This window comes from Lupinus angustifolius, chromosome LG11 (assembly GCF_001865875.1).
Source record: "Lupinus angustifolius cultivar Tanjil chromosome LG11, LupAngTanjil_v1.0, whole genome shotgun sequence".
NCBI lineage: Eukaryota > Viridiplantae > Streptophyta > Magnoliopsida > Fabales > Fabaceae > Lupinus > Lupinus angustifolius.
The window spans coordinates 12,256,230-12,275,173 of record NC_032019.1 but is presented as its reverse complement, the minus strand read 5'-3'; positions in this window follow the sequence as shown (position 1 = coordinate 12,275,173).

Below are 18,944 nucleotides of genomic sequence, written 5' to 3'. Positions count from 1 at the left end.
AGAGGAGTCTATGTCAATCATATATATATTATTTATCTTTTTACCAATGAGTTTAGAGTTTTGAGAATTCTTACTTTCAAAGATGCACTTATTTGGGTAGAATGCCACATGGAATCCTTTGTCACATAATTGACTTATGCTTAGAAGATTGTGCTTGAGCCCTTCAACATATAATACTGCTTCTATGGTTGTTGAGGGTGGCTTTCCAATTCTACCAACTAAGTATTTTTTCCTTGTTGTTATCACCATATGTGACATAGCCTTTGTCGCTTGGAGTGAGGACATATAATTTGTTTTTATCGCCCATCATGTGTTTTGAGCAGCCGCTATTAAAGTACCATAAGTTCCAGGCGGCTCTCAAACTTTCCAACAAAACAATTTAAGTTTTATTAGGTACCCAATATTCTTTGGGTCCTACATAGTTAGTACCCTTCTCAACCCATCTAAAAAGACCCAGGGGTACACCATATTTTCTAATTTTACAAGTATTCGGTCTATGTCCATGGTTTTTGCAATATGTACATGTCGGTTGATGTTCATGTATCCTAGATTTATTTTTACTACTTTTAAATGCATGGATACCTTGTTTTTCAAAGTTTATCTTAGTTGAGACACTTTGTTTCTTAGAATCTTGGCTTTTTGAATAGCCAAGACCTCTTTGGTGTGTTCAGTGTCTTTGATCATTAATGATCTTTTCTAAACTTTTACTACTCTTGTTCATCTTATTAAGTTCAAGATTTAAAGTTGAAACTTTGTTTTCAAGAATAGTGCAGTTTTGACATAAAGATGATGATGGTTTGTTTCTAAATGCATCTAACTCAGTTTTTTTTAGAAACAATTTTCTGAGTTTAACATATTCATCATGCAAGTCACTAAATGCAGTTTGTAATTCAGAAGAATATAGTTGAGTGTTATTTACCTCTTCATCATCAGAATGATGAGATGCCATCAAGGAAAGATGTGCTTGCTCTTCATTTTCTTGTTCAGAAGTGGAACCATTATCATTATCTTCCCAAGCAATGTTGTCTCTCCATCCAGCCCTCATTTCGTTCTTCCTTTTGAAGGAGTTCTTTTTCAAGTTTAGACAGTCCATCTTCATATGTCCAGTCTTGCCACATTCGAAGCATGTGAAATTTCGGTTTGAAGTGGATGAGTCATTGTTCTTGGTGAATTTTCTCATTTGTCCAGTTTTGCTACTCTAGTTCCTTTTAAGGAACTTGCTGAACTTCTTTACAAGAAGACTCATATCTTCCATCTCTTCCTTCTCAGATTCATCTTCTGATGATTCATATTTGTCTACTTTTTCCTTGAGAGGAATATTCTTCTTTTTCTTTTCTTGCTCTTCATGTTGGTCAAGTTGGCTGAGTTCTAATTCATATTCCTGCAATTTACCAAACAAAGTAGCCAAAAACATTTTCGATAAACTTTTCTTTTCAGAAATGGTCATTACCTTGGGTTGCCAAGTTCTAGTGAGTTATCTTAGAACCTTCAAGTTCAAGTCACTGTTTGGTAGTACCTTACCAAGAGCAATAAGGTGATTTGTAAGATGAGTAAACCTCTTTTAAAGATCCAGAATTTTCTCTCCAGGTTTTATACGAAACATTTCGTATTCCTAGGAAATAGTGTTGAGTCTTGATCTCTTTACCTCACATGTTCCTTCATGTGTTGTCTCTAGAGTATCCCACATCTCTTTGGCAGATTTGTAGTTTGATACTCTAAAGAACTCGTCTATGCCAAGTGCTGATGTGAGGATGTTCTTTGCTTTGAGATCATACTACACCTTCTTTTTATCTTCATCATTCCACGAAGATTTGAGCTTTACTTATCTTACGTTGTTGATTACATTGACTGGTTCATATGATCCTTCTTTAATTGCATTCCATATGTCCAAGTCTTGAGATTCTATGAATATCCTCATTCTGATTTTCCAAAGGTCATAGCACTCTCCAACGAAGCTTGGAGGGCAATTGATGTTGGAACCTTCTCCTAGGAATGATCTTGAGGCCATCTTTGATATATGATCAGATTTAAGAATATCTTACTCAAAAATAGCTCTAGTGCCAACTGTACGAATGAGATTGCAACTAAGAGGGGGGGGGTGAATTAGTTGACTTAAATTTATGGCCACTTTTTCTGCAAAATCAAGAGTTAAAGTGCAGCAAAAAAAGATAGCAGAAATTAATCAAATAAATAATCAAAGAGATCAGGGAGAAGAGAATACACAATGATTTTTATACTGATTCACCTTCTTGTCCACCGAAAGCTACGTCCAGTACTCTTGCAGCACAAGAGATGTTTCCACTAAAGATTATGAATTGCAATTACAATATCTCACCCCGAGATCTCTATGTACCTTACACACTCCCTAATCCTTATTCACTTTTGGAAAAACACATTTCCAAGTGATTCTCATCCCCTTTCTTATCACACCCTTCTGGAAGAAAGTATTCTGCAATAATAATGAAGAATGTTCAACAATGTTGGAATTGCCTTTACAAGTTTGAAAGTACTGTAACTTGCAATCCAATCAACTCTTTTGTATACTTAGTAATAATTCTATTTATAAGTTGGTAAACTTGAAATACTTTACTTTAAGCAACTTCAGAAAAATCAACTTTGAAAGTTTAAGAAGTAGTTGTCAAAAGTGCAGAAAAAAATTTCAGAATGTGTGTAAGAGATTTTGAAATTTGTATGAGAGTTGTGTGTGTTTGTATGTGAGATTCACTGCCTTTAAATAGACTTTCCAATCACCCATAGTGCCTCTACAAAAAGGTAGGAATGGATTGAAGTGAAAACATTTTGTTTGGAATGAAAACCTTTCATTTTGAAATCTTAAATCTGATGCAACAACACTTAGTAATCGATTACAACAAGTGGGTAATCGGTTACTCAACTTTATTAAAACTGGTAATCTGTTACTCAAAGACAGTAATGGATTACTCTAATCAGTTTTAAGTTGGATAACTCTTTTCTCACACATTTTACCTGTTACTTAGATGCAGTAACCCGTTACACACTATTTTTGAAAATTGTTTTAAGTATTTTGAAGTGTTTCAATTTTCTTTTAAAAATAGTTTGAGCATTACTACTATTGTATATTCAAGAGTATAGGATAGAAGTACCTACTTAGACTTAGAATAATTTGTTTTAAAGCTTTGTATTCTTTGTCTTCATAAGTATTCTTCATTTTCTTCTTTTTGGTGATGTTGGTGTCTTCATCAAAAACCGTGTCAATTTCAGGAGAAAAGATCTTCTTCACACGCTTTGTAGTCTCATCAATATCTATATATATTCCAGAACCCATAGGAGTGACAATTGGTTTGTGGTCATCAATTTCAAATCGTTTCAAAAAATCCCTACAATATTTGGATTGACTATCAAATATACCATCCTTGAGTTGTTTGATTTGAATTCCAATAAAGTAATTTAACTTTATCATCATGGACATCTCAAACTCCCCCTGCATCATTTTACCACACTCGCTTCACAAAAGATCTTTAGTAGAACCGAAAATAATATCATCGATATAGATTTGACAAGTAAAGTATGATGCTTGATTTTCTTAATAAATAGTGTAGTGTCGACCTTTCCTTTGATATATCCTTTTTTTAGTTAAAAATCTTGTGAGACGTTCATACCAGGCACAAGGAGCTTGCTTTAGGCCATAGAGAGCTTTCTTAATTTTATAAACATAAGAGGGATGTTCGCAATCTTTAAAACCTGGGGGTTTTTCAACATACACCTCTTCTTGTATATAATCGTTTAGAAAAACAATTTTTTCGTCCATTTGATATAATTGAGAGCCCAAAGAACATGCATATGCTAGCAATAATCTAATAGCTTCAAGTCTAGCAACCAGAGCGAAGGTTTCATCAAAGTCTATACCCTCTTCCTAGTTATATCTTTGGATTACTAGTCTTACTTTATTTCTGATGATAATAGCATTTTCATCTGATTTATTTCGAAAGACCCAATGAGTGCCTATAACCTGCCTATCTTTAGGTCTAGGAACAAGTTCCCAAACTTAGTCTCTCTCAAAATGATTTAAATCTTCTTGCCTAGAAAGAATCCAATGCTCATCCTCTATTGCATCATCAATTTTGGATGGTTCTATTTGAGAAACAAATGCCATGTAAAGAAAAGCATCGTTTAACTTCAGGCGAGTTCAAACTCCCTTATTAATAGGGTGATCACGATGGGTTCTCCATTATTTAGGTAAATCAGAATGAATATGCTCATCTTGTGAAGGTATAGTATCATCTATCTTCAAGTGCTCTATGTTGGTTGTAACTTTAGAAATGGATGAGTTAGTCAAATCATCATCATCAAGATTACACTTATCTTCTAAAGAGGAATTAGTCTCATCAAAAGTTACATGAATGGATTCTTCCATGGCTAATGTTCTCTTATTAAAAACTCTAAAAGCTTTGTTTGTAAGAGAGTAGCCAAGGAAAATTCATTCATCCGCTTTTGCATCAAACCTACCTAGATTATTCTTACAATAGTTAAGTACAAAGCATTTACAACCGAACACATGCAAGTGAGAGATATTTGGTTTTCTATCTTTGAAGAGTTCATAGGGGATTTTCTTTAGAGTTGGTCTTACGAGAACTCGGTTAGATACATAGCAAGTAGTAATAACTACATCAACCCAAAAATACTTTGGGAGATTTATCTCATTCAACATAGTATATACTAGTTCTTCCAAAGACCTCTTCTATCTATCTATAACACCATTTTGTTGTGGTGTTCTAGGAGATGAGAAATTGTGACTGATACCAAGATCTTCAAAAAGTTCTTCAAAAGAAGCATTTTGAAATTTTCACCCATGTTCATTTCTTATAGCAACGATTTACAAGGATTTTTCATTTTGTACTCTCCTAGAGTCCAAGTATATATGGAGAAATCATCCACTATCATAAGAGCATAGTAGTTACTACCGAAACTTTTGGTCCAAGAGGGACCAAATAAGTGCATATGTAATAACTGTAATGGCCTATCAGAAAAAATTATATGCTTTGGCTTGAAAGAAGTTTTTGTTTGCTTACCCTTTTAACAAGCACTACATAGTTTGCCTTTAACAAACTTCAAGTTAGGTAAGCCCACAACTAAATCTTTCTTAATCAATTTATTCAAATGATCCATATGAAGGTGAGCAATTCTCCTATGCCATAGTCATGTAGCAGGATCATTTATAGTTAAGCACTTAATGGGAAGGGAAGAATCATTTAATGCAATCATATAAATATTATTAATTCTCTTACCAATAAGTTTTGAGTTATTCGATATCTTGCTTTCAATGCTGCACTTTTCTGGGTAAAACGCCACATGGAACCCTATATCACAAAGTTGACTTATATTCAGAAGATTGTGCTTGAGTCCCTCAACATATAAAACTCCTTCAATTATAGTAGAAGGTGGCTTCCTGACTCTAGCCTTTGCCCCTTGGAGTAAGGACATAAAACTTTCCTTTATCGCATATCATGTGTTTTGAGCAACCGCTATCCAAATACCATAAATTGCAGACTGCTCCCAAATATTCCAACAAAACTAGTCACATGATGTTAGGTACCCAACAATTTTTGGGTCCTACGGGGTGGTACCTTTCTCAACCCATTTATAATTTCCTAAGGGTACACCATGGTTTCTAATCATGCAAGTGTTTGATATATGTCCATAAAGATTACAATTAGTGCAAATAGGTTGGTGCTTATGCATCCTTGTTTTTAATTTTGAAACATGATGAGTATGAATACTTTCTTTTTGAAGTTTAAAATTTGTTTACACTTTCTTTTTCTTATCTGAAGAAGGTTTGGAAAAATTGAGACCTCTACGGTCGGTGGAGTGTCTTTGCATTTTCAGCATGTTATCCTAGTTTATACTACTCTTGTTTAAGCTTTTGAGTTCAAGACTCAAAGTAAAAAAAAAAATTGTTTTCAAGAGTGACATAATTTGGACAAGAAGAATAAGAAGAATATTTGTTTGGAATGTATCAATCTCATTCTTTTGTTTCAAGTAAAGTTTTGTGAGTTTGACATATTCACTATGCAATTCATTAAAAGAATTTTGTAGTTTAGAAAATAATGGCTTATCTAATGGTTCAGTTTCACTTACCTCCTCATCATCAAAATGATGAGATGTCATTAGGGAAAGATGAGATTGCTATTCATTTTCTAGTTTTGAGGATGAACTTGTGTCATTGTCTTCTTAAGCAATGTATGCTCGTCTTTCGGTCCTATTTTTTGATTTGGCTTTCGGAAGATTCTTCTTAAGCGTAGGACAATCTATCTTCATGTAACCAAGTTTTCCACATTCAGAAAAATTAAAGTTTTGATTTGAAGGGGAAGCTTCATTGAACTTCCTTGCTTGTCTAGCCTTGATTCCTTTATTTATTTTTAGAAACTTGTTGGACTTCTTTACCAACATGCCCATATCATCTATGTCCTCCTTTTCTAATTCATCTACCGAGGATGCGTACACTTCTGCTTTTGCTTTAATAGAAATATTATTTCTCTTCTCTTGTTCTTCATGTTGTTCAAGTTGGCTTAGTTCTAACTCATGTTCTTGCAATTTTCCAAAGAGAGCAACCAAAGACATATTTGATAAACTTTTCTTTTCAGAGATGGTTGTCACCTTGGGTTGTCATTGTCTAGTATGTGATCTTAGATCTTTTAGGTTCAAGTCACTATTTGATAGTACCTTACCAAGTGCAATCAAATGATTTATGAGGTGAGTAAATCTCTTTTGGAGATCAAGAATTTTCTCTCCAGGTTTCATACGAAACATTTCATACTCTTGAGAGAGTATTAAGTCTAGACCTCTTTACTTCTTCAGTTCCCTCATGATTATTTTCTAAATTATCCCACATTTCCTTAGCAGATTTGCAATTTGATACTCTAAAAAATTCGTCTATGCCTAGGACTGTAGTAATGATATTTTTGGCTTTGAGATCATTTGCACTTTCTTTTTATCTTCATCATTCAAAGAAGATTTTGCTTAACTTCCCTTACGCTATTGAAAATATCGAAAGGTTCATAGGGTCCTTCCCCAATCGCATTCCATATATCTAGGTCTTGAGACTCTATAAATATTATCATCCTGATTTTCCAAAAGTCATAGCATTCTCCAAAAAGCTTGGAGGGCGATTGATGTTGGAACCTTCTCCCAAAAATGATTTGGAGGCCATCTATGAAGTTAGGATTGGTTTGGGAGTAAACTACCCAAAATAAGCTCTGGTGCTAAATGTGAAACTAAGATGGCAACTAAGAGGGGGTGAATTAGTTTATGGGAGAAATTGTCAACTTTTCTGCGTATCAGAATGTTAAAGCAGCAGAATAATATTGCAGAAATTTAACCAAGTTAAACTCAAAATGTAAACACAAGAAGAGGGTATAAGAAGTGTACACAAATATGTTTATATTGGGTCACCTTCTTATCCATCGAAGGTTACATCCAATGCTCTTGCCACACAAGCGATTTTTCCACTAGATTCTTTGAGTTGCAATTACAATTTCTCTCCCCGAGACCCTTGTACCTTACACACTCATAAATATCTCACCCTTGGAAATCAACCTTTCCAAGTAAAACGCCTTACAACCACATCCTTGTGATGACAAGTTTAAAATGAGATGAAGAATGATAATACTGGCTGGATTGCCTTAGCAAGATATGACAATGCTCTAACTTGCAATCTGTTGACTCTTAATCTACTTAGTAATCAAATGCTCTTGAAAAGTGTTTAATGAAAAATTTAAGAATTTGCACTTTAACAACTTCAGAAAACTTCTGAAAATTTAGATCAAAAAATTGAATGAAAGTGACAAGAATTGTTTATAATAGTTATGAAATTTCTCACAATGTTTTTGTGTCTGGTGTAAGTTCAAATGGATGTTCCAAAGCCTTTAAATAGGCTTCCAATCAGCCATGGTACCCTTCCAAAGGTTTGGACACGATTGGAGTGAAACCCATTGAGTTTGAATGAAAACATTTCATTTCAATTTTAAAAAATTGGTTTAACAGTACAATATAATCGGTTACATCATTGATGTAATCGGTTACCAATAACTTTTGTTCTTCAAAATAATCGGTTACCATATTTGGGTAATCGGGTATAATATGACAATTATTTTTGAAAACTATTTTCTTAGTCAGGTAACTGTTACATAATCTCAGTAACATGTTACCAACTTTCACACAATACTTGTAACATGTTACTCTGACAAGTAATCTAGAACTTGACATAAAATATTCTTGTAAGAGTTTTCAATTCTTTTCAAAAAATACTTTTAACTTTCTTTGAACATTGTTACTAACTATACTTTGAGTTATAAGGATAGAAGTACCTAAGAAGACTTAGTTTATGAATATTCCTTGAAGCTTGATAATCTTGCCTTCATGGTCTTCTTCCTTTTACTTCTTTTTGTGATCTTGGTGTATTCATCAAAACCACGTCAAGGTCAGGAGCACGATCTTCTTCACAGGCAAGATATGATTAAAAATAAACGTATTAGGAAGAAAGTTGGAGTAGATCATATTGTAGAAAAGATGGGAGAATCATGGTTTAAGTGGTTTGGACGTGTGGAAGAGGCCGGTAGAAGCCCTTGTACGGAGAGTATATCAAATGGGAGCTAGTCAAATTCTCAAAAGAATATGGATACCAAGAAAAAATCATAGGGCAAATAATAGAGAAAGACTTAGAGATCAATTCTTCATCAACGAACATGATTTATAATAGAGCATTATGATGTCGTTTGATCCATGTAACTAATTTCACCTAGTAGGATAAAAACTTAATTGTTGTTGTCTCCTATTCTATACTAGCCATTAGCAATCACTACCCATGACCCCACCATATTTATGGTTCTATCCCTTTCCAAAGACCAAGAAAAAAGTATAGGGAAAGCCACCTTGAGACTAACCTTCGCAGCGTATATATATGTCATACCAAAACATGATGTACCTCCTATTCCCTACCTTTCTCTTTAGCTCTTTTCTAAGCCATTCCTCACTCACACTCCAACCCTGCAAACTCCAGAACTTGTACTATATTAATTATGATATGTCAAGTTTCTAACATTTTGCGTAGTACTTAGCAGAGAGCACAAGATACAAAGATATTGATATCCATGATGCTACAAAAAAACATATTGATAACTAAGATATGCTATATTATCTTGATTAATCAAGAATAGAGATATGTTGTCTTAAATCTTGTTTCATATATTGTTTCAGATAAAAGAAAATATGTGTCAACTAATATTTTTAAATATTCATTGATATTGTTATTTTTACTATATTATATAAGCCGACAACATATGAGGGAGGATCTCACAACCAATTTCTTTCTATTGGTTAATGTGTCTGATTGAATATATCTTGTGCAGCACACCAATCTTATCCAATTGAGTTCACATTTGTATGTATGTATACAGTTTTTTAAGCTAAGATTGCTTGATTAAATTTACATGGAAATGTTAATGGAGTGCATTTTTTCTTTCTATGTCCTTCATTGTCTATGTTGTAAAACATTAGAACTCATGGCTAGATTTAGCTATTGCTTGTATTGGTTGTATTATGTAAAAAATAAATGATAGCATAAATCTTTTACAATGTACTACAATTAATAGCCATATAATCTAAGTCTATCCAAGCTACATTATGAGAAATGAGTGTACCAACAACATAGCTTAAAAGAATGAGAACATATATATTATGTCTTGACTCGATTCTACACCATACATGTTAATTTTTTGTTTCACCATAGACAACAAAGACTTACCAAAGAGATAAAGCACTCCAATAACATTTCCACATAAATTAAAGCAAATAATATTAGCTCAACAACCAAATTTGTATAAACATATTGAAGGTTAAATTTTAACATAGACAAATGTACATTCAATTGAATAAGATCGTGTAACATTGCACAAGAAATATTTAGTTAGAAGATTCAGTTAGTGAAGATAGTATAGCGTACTAGAATTTGTTTGCAATCATTATAATTTTCCATAGCATCAAGGATAATAACATATTTGTAAATAATTCTACAGACTTTATGTATCTTGTATAATGTATTTGTATCTTGTATAATGTACTTGTATCTTGTATAACATATTTGTATGATTTTCCGTAGCATGCATCAAGGATAATACCATAATTTATAAAGTATTTGACTAAGTTAAAAGAAAGTCTAGCTCTGAAAAATCCTCAAACCAATTTGGCTTGCCAAAATTATGCACTTGCTAAAACTACAAAGTAAATTTCTCAGTAAATTATTCAATGAAAGTTATATAAAGAAAAAATTTAGATACTTTTTTATCTATCTTCCTATCTTTATTATGTTTTAATTTTCCTCATATGGTAAAAATAAAATCAGGTATCATTTTTAAACACATGTATTTTATCGTTCTAGATCCTCAAGAATCAAGATGATCAAAAGATTAAGAATTTGATTCTTGAGAGTAACATTTGTTGAGAGACAGTCACATATTCTAAAATGATTAGTTATTTATCTAAAAAGTAGAGAAATATATTTGGTAGTACAAAAAAAATATTTCACCACTCATTAAGAAATTAAATCATGTACTGGCATAATGAGAAGTGTGCAATCTACGCTCACCATTGCAATTGCAATATTATAGTTTTGGAGACTCCAACAGCATCCAACCGCTATTGCTGCCAAATTTTCCTACAAATTCCCGCAATGCGGTAAGCGCAACTTAACAACAACACTTTAAAACAGTAACAATAAAAACCAAGATACTTTGAATCTATGATACCAAGATGAATATTTTTTCAGAATTTCAATTGAACAGGTTGAGTGTAAGGAAATATGATAATGCAAATCACTACAATCATAATATCATAGGATACAAAAGTCTTAATTTCAACCAGCCTAACCTTGTAGTGATGTATGATGGTAGGGTACGTGTGTCTTTCCTCAGATATTGCTGTGATTATCAGATTTCTCGGTTGTGGTATAAGAAATAACGCTTGTGCTTCACTAGTGCCAAACAATGGCAGCGAAATTTGAAGGGGTGTTGGCAAAGGTCGTTACGTTGGTGAGGCTATAGAAACATGGGGAGGTGTTTTTAAAGTTGAGAATTAAGAAGCATGATATGATTTATGTCATTTTATTATGGTGTAGAAGAAGTTTTGTAGGAAGATATATATATTATAATAATAACTTTCATACCCATTGGTTTATTATCATTTATCATATGAGACATGAGTAATGATATATCATTTTATAAAATCTTCATACATTATAACATAAAGTGTTATAAGTTATTTGTAAATTAATTATTAATAAAAAAGGTATTACTTTATGATAAATATTATTTGTTACTTTTCTTAAGGTATAGGAGAATTTGTAATAAGATTTATAAAAAAGTATATTATTCTTCTTTGGCAAATTGTGTGTTACATATAGATTATGTTTTAGTTTTAGTATATAAAGTATGAAATTATAAACTGTGAGATTATAATCTTTTTATATTTATGTATGTGAAATGAAAACTGAATATACAATAATCTATTTCATATGGCTAATGTAGAAGAATTAATTTCTCACACAGTAAAATTACAAAAAAATATGATATTATTTGTTTATATTGTGATTTTTTAGTTGTTTTCTAGATATTTTTAAATATACATTTTTTAGTATTTATTACATATTACTTTATTATTTTGTTTTTTATTAATTCATGCCAAATGCTAAATCATTTAAAATAAAAGACAATATAAAAAATAATATCAATATTTAAAAACAAAATAACACACAGTTAGTATTAAGTTTAGTGGAAGAGTAAATGAGAATATAGATAACCTTAAAATTAAGGATAAAATAAACAATTGACATTTCAATAAAAAAATAAATCACCTTCGAAATAAATAACTCACAGTGAAGTAACTTTAATTGTTTTGGCCTTTTCCCATAAAAATAAGTTGAGTGTAATCTAAGTAGGTTGTAAAACATACTTGTCCTCCAACTATAAGCTTACTTTTTTTTTAAAATAAGCAAAAACTATGGACTTTCATCAATATACACAATCACATAACACACAACTTTTGAGTGACCCTTCATTTTTATTAAATTGTTAAGTTATCTTTTATTGAATGTAATATCTATGTATTAACAGCATAAAAATTTGATTTATACACAGTCAGTGTATCATTTATCATTCATTCATTTATGTTACTTTTATTTAAACTTTTATGTAAAAAACTATTACATAGTGAATACATACATTTTTTCCTCTTTTTTATTATAGGAGAAAGAAGCATTAAACTTTTTATGAAATATAAATAAGGAATTAAAATAAAGCATTGAATTCCGTGATTTAATTTTTTAATTTTTACAAATAGGAGTATTAAAAAAAATTATAGACAAATTAATGTATTAAAATACATTAAACTTTCAAAGGAGAATCAGTTTCCATCCTTATATCCGTTAGGTAAACAATGATTTTACATATATCTAGAAGGGATTGTTAAATAGGTACGAAGTTACTTTGGTGCTTTAATTCATATACAACAAGTTTTCCCTAGTTAATCAATTAATAATAGATTATACTGCAATTATTTTCAGTTTAATTGATTCATAGTCGAAAATACTAAGTGCATTATCAATTACGCTTCTGATAATTGATTTTAGATCAATTTAGTACAAAACTAAAAATCAATTGAAATCAATGATCTTGAACTTATCAATTTCAAGAAGATACCTCACTTGTCATTTCCTCTATCTTTTTCACACACAAAGATCTTGAACTAGTTCAATAAGAATTATACTTTAAATGTGCATAAATTACAACAATAGATCACAAACTCTTCAAACAACTCTAACCTCTTTAATTTAAGCATGACAAAGATGATTTACATTAGAAATTAATGAGCAAGAAAATAATGTGTACGTAATTCATTCACTAGGTAAGAATAGCAAAACAACAATCACTATGCTAGAATATGATTTAACAACACTTTCAGGGCGTTTTCTATGTGAGCGCAATAGAACATGAGGTTATATTCAACTGTGCTTTTTGAAGCGCTGTAGAAAGTAGACATTTAACAGTGCTCACTTAAGCGAGCGCTGTTAAATGTCTACTTTTAAATAAGACAATATCTCTCTTAAACATTCTATCAAACATATGACAAACATGTCCAATTTCACCATATTTACAATAGATTGACTCCAGCTACATTTAACCTTAACAAATTCTAATATTATAAAATAACATATGAGTAATGAGATCTTACACAAATTGTTCATTTTTTCTCCTTCAATGTGCAAGTCCTTACAGAATGTTCAAGTGTTTCTCCATGATTAATGCAAGCTGCAAATACAATTAAAAATGACATCTCTAAAAAAATTCCAAAGTTATGAAAAAGAATACAAAATTAGCAGCAATTGAGAAAGAACATTTACCATCATACTCAACCCATGTGTTCTAAACTAGTGAACCATAGCAAAAAACCTAGAACACCATAGTTGTATAACTTCACAACAAAAAAAGATTATCAAAGAAAGAATCATCATCAATTCCTTTGGTTCACACCAACTTATGCATCAGACAAGCCAAACTCGTGACCGAGGAATATTGCACCAGCATGCACCTGACCGAGGAAACCAGCATGGGCCTGATCGAGGGAATTCACACCAGCATGGGCATGACAGAGGGAATTCGCACCAGCTTGACCGAGGGAATACGCATCAGTCTGACCGAGGATACTTGCACCAGTCCGACCGAGGCGCATAATTGTTTGACCGAGGAAACCTGCACCAGTCTGACCGAGGAAACCTGCACCAGTTTGATCGAGGCGCATGATGCTGTGTGCATCAAAATGACCGAGGCACAAAGCATCCTGACCGTGCCAATCAAGAGCACTCTGACCGATGGCCATAGGCACATGACTGAACAAGGCACATATGATCTGACCAAATTCGTTGTCCATGAGCAAGGCTATGTATTTAACAAGCTTCATCAAATATTTTCTTCTATTGTTAAGTTCTTGTATAATTGACATATTTAACATATGTCAAATTAGTGTATAGTCTAGTTAGGAAAGTTGTTAGTTTAGTTAGGTAGTTTGTTAGAATTGATTGCTATAAATAGATAGCTCTCTTTCTTTTCTAATAAGACAATTCAATTGTATTCTTCCATTTTATTCACTTTCAATAAAGATCAAGAGACATTTTTCATCTTGTCATTTCTTTCTTCTTTCTCTTCTTTGTTCTTGGATTGTTAATCCAATCTTCTCAAGAGTTTCACATTTTCTTTGAAAGATCATACTATTAGAGAAATGTTTCCATCAAATTGATCATAAATAAAATAATTATTTAAAAAAGATAACGATTCAAATGCATCAAAGACTTGTTATTTATGGCGTAAATGCAAGCATCATGACTGAATCAAAAAGAAATAAATGAGCTAAAATAAGATACCAATTTACCTTATGCTTGAAGAGAATAACTAAAAACTGATAACTTGTTTGAAGAGAAAAACTAAAAAAAAAAGAGAAAAAGGTAATTCATGAGAAGAAGAAGAGTAAGAAAAAAGGTAATTCCCGCTCATTAAAACAAGCCTTTAACATCGCTCACGAAAACAAACAATGTTAAATGTGTAACTTTTAACAGCGCTCATTGAAGAAATGTTGTTAAATATATGAATGTATGACCTTTAACAACGCTCACTGAAGCAAACACCGTTAAATGTATAAATTTTAACAATACGTACTGAAGCAAGCGTCTATTAAATGTGTTACTTTAACAATGATCGGTGAAGAAGTGTTGTTAAATATATGAATATATGACCTTTAACAACGCTTGCTTCAATGAGTGCTGTTAAAAGTGTTACTTTTAACACCACTCATTGAAGCAAGCGTTGTTAAATGTGTGATAAACAATATTTCTCACTTTACTAAGCGTTGTTAAATCATTGACTCATAAATTTAACAACGCTCATTGAAGTAAGCACTCATTGAAGCAATCACTGTTAATTGTATATCGACCTATCACATTTAACAGTGCTTATTTCACTAACCACTGTTAATTTTCTTCTGATTTATATTTAACAATATTCAACACACGAGCCTTCTTGAATGGACGTTGTTAATTATCAATTCTGGCATAGTGATAGAATAAATTGAATTAAATAGAAAAGTTGAATTACAAAGAAATTAACCAATCTATTATATAGAAAATACAAAAAAAAAACTTAATTTTACCTAACTCCTAACTAATCTATTTTTCACATGTTTTAATCATGGAATTTGAATTTATGATGATTACTTGTTATGTAAGGTACGTGAATTTAAACTAATTACTAGTTCAGTACAATATTGACCCAAGATACCAAAAATATATTTTAAAACTCGCTCCCCAAGTTGGAGAATGGATGTTGACAACTCCCATCTTGGACAAAATATGATCCAATAAAGAACACTTTATTACAAGGGTCATTTTTTGCATTTTGTTAATTTTTACTTGTTGGTTGCACTTTTACACTTTAGTTACTCTTCTCCAAGCATACCATATACTCTAGGAAAAAAAAGGCTTGATTATTGAATTGGAAGTAATAATGTTGTTCATCAATAACTAACACAATATAAATAAGATCAAATGATATTATTGCTCAAGAATAACATATTGGTTTCTTAACCAAAGAATGAGAAAAATCAGGAATTTGATGAAATATGAACAATACTTATTGAAGAATAAAAATGTTCATGAACACCATCTTTGTTTCTTGGTGAAAGAATTCAAGAATATAATGAAATATGAACAATATTTGTTCAAGAATAATAATGGTCAAGAATATAATAAAATATGAGCAGTTTTTTCTTAAGAATAACAAAAGAAAAATATGATGAAATATGAACATTTTTTGCTCAAGATTAACATGAGAAGAATATGGCAAAATATGAGCAATTTTTGCTCAAGAATAACAAAAGAAGAATATGATAAAATATGAGCATTTTTTTGCTCAACACTAATAAGAAGAATTAAAATAGCCATAAAATATGAAGATTGTAAAAGAGAATGATAAATAAATAGAAATGTGAAAGAAACTTGTTGAAGAGGGTGACAATGGTTGTCATATTAAATGGTTGCAATGCCTTTTAAATTTTTCCTCGTGTCAACACGTCAAACCAGATCTTGTAAAGAACTCAAAATCTATTGTACTTCCACCAAGAACATGTCTTTTGTCATTAGGAACATCTGAGAAGAAGAAAAAAATAAGGAAAAGAAAATGTATGTGGAATTGATACATTGCTCTGATACCATATTTAAAATCAAGAGTAAGAATAGAATGTGATTTTATTCATTGAATGAAATTATATTGAATAGAAAAGTTGAATTACCAAGAAATTAACCAACCTATTATATAGAAAACACAAAAGACTTAATTTTATATAATTCGTAACTAACTAATTTGTTTTGCACATGTTTTAATCATGGACGTTGAATTTATAATGATTGCATTTTATACAAACTAAGTGAGTTTAAACTAATTACTGCTAAATTAAATATTAACTCAAGTTATAGAAAATATGTTTTAACAATTTATAATAGAGATGTATTTAGTGAATATCAAAATTAAAACTCAATTTTATTGAAGTGCGTCTTTCTCTCTAAAATGGGTTATTGGAACCAATGTTATTAAAACCGGACCGATCATCAAACCGGTGAGGGTACTGATTTAATGGTTTAGTGGTTCAACCAGTGGTTCAGTAATTAAATCGCATAAGATTAAACTGGTTAAACCGGACATACATGCTTATATATATATGTGTAAACCTGTAACAAAAATTATCTAATATGTAGATACTCAAATTTATAACCCCTATTTATAGTCAAAGTAAGAATTCTCATAAACAAACAACTTTAATAAATCCAAAGTCTAAATTACAAATACAAATAGTAATCCACAAGTACTTGTCTTACTTAACAAACTCGGAACATACGACGCAAGTTCATAACTCAATCTACAAAACATATTATATATTTAAAACTTTAACACCAAGGAGTGAAAGTTGTTTCATATTGAGGTTCCATTTGTTCACCATTTAAGTCCAAAGCTTGACTAACATTGTCTTCAACTAGATTCACATTCTCCACAGGGTTGAGTTGTGCATCATCATCATCTTCCAAATTTAATTGATCTACAACAATATCATTTTTTCATACATCAATTTTCATACAAGTTAACAATAAAATAAATTAGTTATTAGAACCAAAACTGATAATGCAATAAAAAAATTACATGTATGAAATAAAATAAAAATAGTTATTAGTTGTGCTTCATCATCATCTTCTTTAAAATTACATGTATGAACCGGCCGGTTCAATCAAATTCCGGCCGGTTCACCAATTTTGACATGGTTCACCGGTTTTTCTCTGGTTTACACCGGTTTTGATGCTTAGCCGGTACAACACTTGTTTCGTACCGATTATGGGACCAGTTGGCCGGTTTTCCGGTCGAACCGGCCAATCCGAACCGATTTTAATAACATTGATTGGAACCTTTATATTTTTTCTTCGAAGTGATGAATACTATTTCTATTGTGGTTGTGTGAAACTTCCATATTTTAAAAACAATTATTTTTCAATTTTAATCACCATGTAATCGATTCAAATTGAGTCATAATCGCAATTATCTATTTTCAACAATCAATACTAGATTATCAATAAGACATAATTGATTACTAGTTGTAAAATTCAATTCAAAACAACATTGGCTCGCATAATTGAATGCATAATGGATTATCCTTCATAATTTATGCATAATCAATTATCCAGAGAGAATAACTCACTTTTATGTAAAACATCTCATTCTAGAATCATTTAATGTCATGTTCGATCATTTAATGTTCTAGATAATTAGAACTCTACCGTTTCGTGTTGGATCAATAAAATACAAAATGCAATATCAATGACAATCCAAGATAATATAGAGTACATCATAGCTTTCTTGTTGTCTATGTAGTATTGTGTTTTCTTCATCTTTAATTTTATCTTCATCAAAATGTACATTGCATAGATTCTTCAATCTTGCTTTTAATATCTCATGCTTTCAATCTTCTCCCTTTTGATGAAGACAAACCTTCATAATTCTTCAAGAATTTAATGCTTGTCAAATAATGTGTGGACGGTAACTTTGTTTAGTTTCATACAAATCTGAAAAATTCCACATGTCAAACACTACTATTCTCTTCCTTTTAGCATCGTCAAAAGTAACAATTTATGTGAAATTGTCAAAAGTTGAGATGAGGTATATCAAAATACACAAGAACATGTAGTAAGCTATCATTGAACATGCATATGACATAAGTGCACATTGACCATGCTACATCTGTTTTAGAGTGTGCAAATTCACACCCTAGAATTTAAAAAAATATATGTATATATCACTTATAACTTTATAAGTATAATTTTTTTTTGTATATGATATACTTTTTGGGAAATTTTTTTTATCAGAGTGTGATATCTTTTTACATTGTATAAAGATTTATACACAGTCAATATATCAATATTACTTTATTTGAGCAATCAATGATTATAAAACATGAACGATAGACGATATAATTACAATGTATAAAACTTATATTGTTAGTACATACAATTTTTCTCTAATCATTATTGTGTTGACATAAGGGCACATTGACTATGCTATATCTGTGTTAGAGCGTGCAAATACACACCCTACAATTTTAAAAAATATATGTATATATCACTTATAACTTTATAAGTCTAATTATTTTTTGTATACAACATGACATACTTTCTGAAAACAAATGATTATTAGAGTGTAATATTTTTTATATTGTATAAAAATTTATACACAGTCAATACATCATTCATTTGTATTACTTTATTTGAGGCGTCAATGATTGTAAAGCATGAACGATAGATGATACAATTATAGTGTATAAAACTTATACCA